This window comes from Apis florea, unplaced genomic scaffold (genome assembly GCF_048593485.1).
Source record: "Apis florea isolate Af1SG1 unplaced genomic scaffold, ASM4859348v1 contig_3798_pilon, whole genome shotgun sequence".
NCBI lineage: Eukaryota > Metazoa > Arthropoda > Insecta > Hymenoptera > Apidae > Apis > Apis florea.
The window spans coordinates 758,383-765,526 of NW_028256860.1; the positions used below are offsets into that span (position 1 = coordinate 758,383).

At 23.4% G+C, this 7,144-nt stretch overlaps 2 long non-coding RNA genes across 3 annotated transcripts; one reads left to right on the top strand and one right to left on the bottom strand.

The window, feature by feature from the left end:
* Window positions 1-3,223: 3,223 nt before the first annotated feature.
* Window positions 3,224-4,457, bottom strand: LOC147656306 (uncharacterized). Its single transcript, XR_015294657.1, has 2 exons — window positions 4,176-4,457; window positions 3,224-3,698 (listed from the first exon to the last, which is right to left on the bottom strand). It is a non-coding gene; the product is annotated as an uncharacterized LOC147656306 (long non-coding RNA).
* On the top strand, window positions 4,444-6,924 carry LOC147656307 (uncharacterized). 2 transcript variants are annotated; one of them, XR_015294658.1, is made up of 3 exons: window positions 4,444-4,610; window positions 6,318-6,426; window positions 6,501-6,924. It is a non-coding gene; the product is annotated as an uncharacterized LOC147656307 (long non-coding RNA). The 2 variants fall into 2 exon arrangements; XR_015294659.1 differs by having other exon boundaries at window positions 4,447-4,650.
* The last annotated feature ends 220 nt before the right edge of the window (window positions 6,925-7,144 follow it).

The window sequence follows — 7,144 nt, forward strand, 5'->3', positions numbered from 1 at the left end:
ATATTAGAGTAACATCATAAAATAATATTAATGATTCTTGATAATTGCGTTTAATTAATGAATAAAGAAACAAAGGAAACGTTGGAATAAATGATTATTTATTTTTATCTTATACCTTAGAAATTGTACTGAAATGAAACGTCATTCAATATAACATTTATAATAACAGAAGTAATAATTTATTAATGAGTGTGTAATATTAATATAGTAATTATAATAATACTTTGTTTTTTCTTTAATATTATTAGATATATGTGTAATAAATATTAATTAATACTAGAGGAAAAAATATTTATTTTTAACTTTTTATATTAGAAAAAAAAAAAAAAACATTTATAGAACATAATTGAAGTATTGTGAAATTATTACATTTCAACATTACTTTGTAATGTTCAATCACATTGTTTATCACTTTTTTTATCAGTTTCCATCTTTTTTTGATTATATTTCTATTTTAATCGCATTCGCTTGGCTTATAATATTATTATCAATATTAATATTAAATTAAATTAAACACATTCATCTTCTTATTGTAATAATTAAAAATGAATGAAAATTTTCATTCACGAATTATTTTTAATGATAAGAAATTATTAATTTATTAAACATTTAATTATACATAATTTTCATGTATACTTTGCTCAAGGTACAACTATAATAATTTATTATAACAATTTTGCATGGAATTAAATGCATCACTTCAAAGCTTGAAATGGAGGAAGAGTTATACTTCTGCAATTTAAATCGTTCGTAATTTTGTGGGGGGTTCATGGTTTCTTTGCATGTAATTAAAAATACATTAACACGTTCGCTACTTAATGTTAAGATTTATCGATATGTTTTGCACGTAATGTGTATTCATTTTTTAACTTACTTAACGTAGTTTTGCAATATAAATTTGTAACCTATGTGAAATATACATATATTTAATATAAAAAATAAATGGAAAAATTTTCGTTTTATTCTTGAAAAATGTTGCTCATAGAAAATAAATAAAAAAAATATGAAGATTAAATTTACGAAGTTTGTAATTTATAAACGAAATTTTATCAATATTTGAATATATAAAATTATTATAATATCATAAATGTGATTATAGAGGTAGCTATTTCTTTCCAAATATTATATTCCAAATAAAAAATAAAATTTGCATATACAATAATAGATGGCATGAAAGGAATATTATAAATTTCTTGAAAATGAAAAATTGGCTCAGAACGATCGATTTTTATTTTGCAGCGATATTTGTGCATATGCATTTGCATCCAGTATTTTGTTATTATCGTATCGTAGGCATGATAATAATATGATTGAATTTTTTTGATCAAAAGTAAAATTTTTTCAAAATATTTTGCAAAGTATTGTTATTAATAACTAATTTCTTTTTTATTATATCTATTTATTCAAGAACAATGAGCAATGAGTTTAAATTGTTCGGTATCTTTCATTTAATATTATATTAATTATTGATTTTTCTATTTTCCATTTATTTATCAAATTTATAAAAGGAATAGCACGAATAGACACGAAAGGAACATTATTTTCATAATTGTGCTTTCTAAAATTTTATTTTGATTTGGAATATGCTTTTATTGTATGTTAAAAAATTCTTCTTTTGAAAATTTTTGTTTACTTTTTTCAGATCAAATATGTTATATAAAAAATCATGTCAATAAAATATATAAAAAGATAAACGAAATAATATAAAAGAAAAAAAATTCATTAACAAGATTAATTACAAAATCTTTCAATAGCTAATTTCAATAATTAAATTATACTTGTTTGTTAATTAGACTGGTTAAGCGGATTAATTTAAAAATTTTATTTGTTTATAAATATAAATATTGATAACAAACGGATATTTGTTATAAATAAAAAATCTTGTTTTTCAAATTACTTAAAAATTTCGGTAAAAATGTGTTATAGATTAATTATTACCCAGATTAGTAAAATTAACATATTAGTATACTATGCATCTTAAAAAAATAATAAAAAAATAAAAAACCAGTCTGAGTTTGATATTCAATAACTTGTTAAAAAGAAAAAAATATTATATTAGTAATAATATAGTATTTATAATTGATAATTACTTTTCTAATGTTATCAATTAAAAACATAATAGTTTTTTTCTTTATATTTTATTCTAAATAAAAATATTTCTTTTATATCCCTTTTTCCCTATATATATATATAATATAAATTAATATATTCTTTTCGTTTTCTAAATTATTGCAAATATTTTCTTTCATTTTATATATATCATTCGTACAATATAATAGTTGTTTTTAATGATACTTATTGCTCAGTTTTAATGTTATTAACTAATTTCCATAACATACTTTTTATATTTGTTTTTTAATTAATATATGATATTATCTGTACATATGATCTACATTTTAAGTAGCATATAATATGATATTTATTTTAACATTCTATAAAATAATCATATAATTTGAAATTCATATATTCATGATTCTATATTTCTAAAAATTTTATTTTGTTGCTTATATTTTTAAGTTTGAGAAAAAATCTTTAATTTTATAAACCATCAATATCAATGAATTTCATACGAAATTGTTTTTTTTATTGCAAATATCAATTTAAAATTTATTTGTGTTAAATAATTCAGAATATTTAACATTTTAGAGTATAACAAATTTTAAAGATAAGTTTCTTAAGGACAGAAAAAGTGTTAAATTTTTTAAACGGAATAGCAAATTAATTTTTCGTGTTATACAGAATTATCATTGAACTTAACATTGATTTAATAACGTATATTTGAAATATTTTTTTTTTCTTCTGTGAGATTAAAGAGATTATAACAATGAATATATAAAAGGTTATGAAAAAAAAATTTATAACGCATATATTCAATGCGCAAATTATTTTCTTACCTTTTATGTAGAATATTTTATTATAGTATATATATATATATATATATATATATATATATATATATATATATATATATATATATATCTCATATTATATAAAAGAAAAAAAGTCTATTTTAATTAAAAGTTGTTAAGTTTGACAATAATTAACTGACAATGAGTAAAAACAGTAAAAACTCAATGTATCGTTTCATTTAAAAAAAAAATTAAGTATTGGTATCCATCATCAGAAAATTCGTTCCAAAATTTATTTATACTTTAAAATATTAGCTTTTTTAAATCATTTGATTGAGAAAGTTTCAAATCGACGGTATTTCGAAAAAAACAACTTTATACGGAATACCTTATATTTTACGTGTCACAGACTTACAATGAGAGATATTTTATTTTGAATATCTTATATATTGCAATGCACTTTTTACATAAATATTACTTATTGAATACGTCACTGTTCATTATACTTAATTTTTTTCTCACAAACTTCTTATGATATATTTGCTTATTATTTTATTTCGGATAAAATAAATGTCTAGTAGATATACGAAACCAGCAGAAAGGGTAGTTTAGTTTCCAGGATTTCACGTTCGAGGAAAGCCTGGCTCGAGGCACGATGGTGCAAACCGTGAATTTCGATAATCACCAACAATTGCTTTATTATCTTGAGCAGGTGCCAATAATGGGCGTTGCTTGGACTCCTGATACTCTTGCATCTTCGTTATACAAACATTTGAAATAATTTTTTAACCAGCCCTTTCCTTCTTCATCATAAATTGTTAGGGGTAAAGTTCGTAACCTCGTAGCCAGCTGTATTATTTCGAACAAAAGATTTTCGTAATGATCAATCGAATAACTCAATTTTTGTAAAATGAAAAATCTTTGTAAAAGCGTTAATAATATAGAATTACACGTATAATATTCTTTATCATTATTATGTAAAATATAAGATTATATTTAAGGATATATTGTGAAAATATTTAAGTACATAAATTTAAAATTTTAAGTTTTTATAATAAACAATTTAAAATAATAAAAAATTATTACATTGAAAAAGAGATAAATTTTTTAATATATATTTATATTAGACTTTTGTATCTTTGTACGTAAAAGTGACATTAACTGAATAAATACGAAAATTAAGTTAAAAACATAAATTTAAAACAAAATTTTTTTTCTGGCTAAAAGATAAATATAAAAATAACGAGATTGAAATTTCATTAAATCAAATTAATTCTTTTTATATACCACATATTTTATATTCATTCTAAACGGAAATTCATTTACCAATTAATCATATAAATTTTCATATTTCATTGTGAATTCTACATTTTGTACGTCAATTAAAAATCAATCGATCGATTCTCCTTATCTAGTCGACCCTGTTCTTCTCACAGCTCTCTCTTTTTTTCTTTTCATCCTCACCATATCTCGTCTTCATACCTCGTGCCTCCAACGACACATTTGGGACTGGAATCGTGAAAAGAAAAAAAAAAAGAGAAAACGAGAGAGACAGCCCCCGTCCCCAATTATCGACCCTACGCCAGAAAACGCCAGTAAAAAACAATCGCGCGACGCTTCTTCTCGCGGCTAACCTCGCGTCGAATACCCTCGTTAGGGATACCGTCGAAATTGCTGAAAGGTCGAACGAAACGCGTTTACCGCGTAAAATTATATCGTTGTTACCTCGTTGCTCGCTGCCAAGGTGTCAAAATACATGTGGTGAGCATACCTCGCCTAGGGATACATCGGGAAAAAGAGGGTAAATCGTCCTTCGTCGTCGAGACGATTCTTGGAAATTATTGGAAATTATTATTAACTTTGGAATCACGGTTCTAAAGTGGATTTTCTGTGAATCTTTTTTAACACGTGTGTAGATACATAATGTGAAAATTGCGATAAGAAAGATGAAAGAAACTGTGAAATGTCTTCTTTCTTGCATGTGAAACTCGTTTATTTATGAGGAATTGAAGGAGTGTAATGATGAGAAAGTGTTTTGTTTTTTCAAAATCATTATTAAATCGCAGTTCTATGGATTTTTTGAATTTTTTTTATGTATTTTATATTTTTGCATGTAATGTGAAAATTGCGGTGAAAAAACGATGAAAGAACGATGTGATATGTACTTGTTACGAATCATTTTTATATATGCAATACGAAAGTTGTAATATGTGTGATGTAAGTCGTAAAGAAAGGCGAAAGAAACGTAAAATTTTCTTTTTTTTCGTGGAACGTATTTATTTATACTTGAAAATTAAGAAATTAGAAAGATAGAAGGGATGATTTCTCGAAATTATTATTATAAATCTCAAAATCGCGATTTTGTGGATTTTCTGCAAATTTTTTTGTATATATGATATAAAAGTTGCGAAAAAAAAAAAACATAAAAGAAACATAACATTTTTTTTTAAAAATATTTGTTTAAAGAAAGATAGAAAATCGAAAAAGTAGAATAATATATAATCTAGATGATTGAATATAAATGAATCTTCGATTGTTAATAATAAAAGATATTTTTTTAGTAAAAAAACGTCGAATGTAGTAGAAAGGAAGCATCTGAGAATGATAAGAAAATAGAAAGATTATTATTATTAGAAAATACGAATGAAAGCAAATGTAAATTATTGAGTGTGAATAAGTTTTTTATTTGTTTATTGTATCTTTTTAGAAATATTTTCAACACCATATCGAATCAATATATATTTCATATCATGATGTATCTCATTTTATTTTAATTTACTAAACGTTTAATTAATCATTTATTAAATATTTAATTTCATTAAAAACATTTATCTATCTTAATTTTATTTCAACAAGATATTTTTAAATCTTTTGGCAATCCAAGTTATATGTAAATAAAATATAATAATTAATTGTAAAATAAATTTTTAAGATCGTTTCATATAATCGATATAATAAGAAAAATGAAATTCATGTATAAAATCTTTAAAAATATACGGATAAAGTAAGATATTCCTCTTCCTTAAACGTAAAAATATAAAGATTAGAAGAAACTAGATTATTTATTTATCTTATTAAACAATTTACAGTTGTTAAAATAAAAGAAACTTTTCATTTCAAACAATTTTTCATTTTAAAAAATTACCAGCTTTATATATATTTTATTTTTCCATACCGAATATCGTACAACAATATAAGAACACAAATAAAAATGATTTAACGAACTCGATTATTTGAATTTCCTCGCGATAGCTCTAAGGATATAATTGAACTAGTTTAATCATAATCTGGCAAGAGATCTACGGAGTTAATGAGTCGTGGAAAATGCTCTCTACATGGAATAAAGATTAACCGTGAGGAAGTTGGTAAAACAACACTCTTTTAATCGTGTTAGTCGAAGAAGGAACTCTCGTATAACGCAGTACGTATTGCATTCGTTTTATCTGTCCTCCATCTATTTTGTTTCAGTCGTATATAGGCGTGTTATCCACGCGCGAATCTGTCTTTCTTCGAGAACGAGACCAAAAAGAGGCAAGAGATACATAAGTCAGTTTTTGTTGGCCGTATCTAATGATAGGTAATTTAGCATCTTTTCGGCAATCACCGACAGAGTTCTTAATGACTTTTGACCGAGCTGCAATAATTTTTCAGGGGATACCGGTTGACAGAGCGCGACAGAAGTATCTTTTCTGGGCAGCTGCGCTCTACAACCCCGAATATATATTATTATTATTGAAATTTAACCAAAGTAAATATAGCTTAGATAATTTCTATCCTTTGTTGTTTGGAATTATATTTCATCTCAATGAGCAATGTACATTCAGTTAATTAATTAAGCGAATTGTTTATTCATGTCGATAATAATTATTCGCAAAAAATATGGTATTAATTATATTTTTTTTTTATATATAAATAATGTTTCCATGGATATTTTGACATCATGAAATCATCCCTTAACTTAATTGTGACGTATAATTATTTCATTATGAAATATATTGATGTATACGTTATATGTTATTAACAGAATATAATTAAATGTAAATTGTATTATAAATAAAATGTTTTTGTAATATAATATGTATAATGGCTTTTTAAGAAAAATTCAATATAGCAATATTTCTTACAAAAACTAGAGTTTATACTTATAAACTAGATAAGATATTAAATAGAAACCTTTCTTTATCTTTAAGGATAAATCTCTTATTAATTATTGGATTATTAAGTATGATATATATTGTTTTATGATAATAGAATATTTTTAAAGAATATTTTTTATATAATTTAGATATAATTGG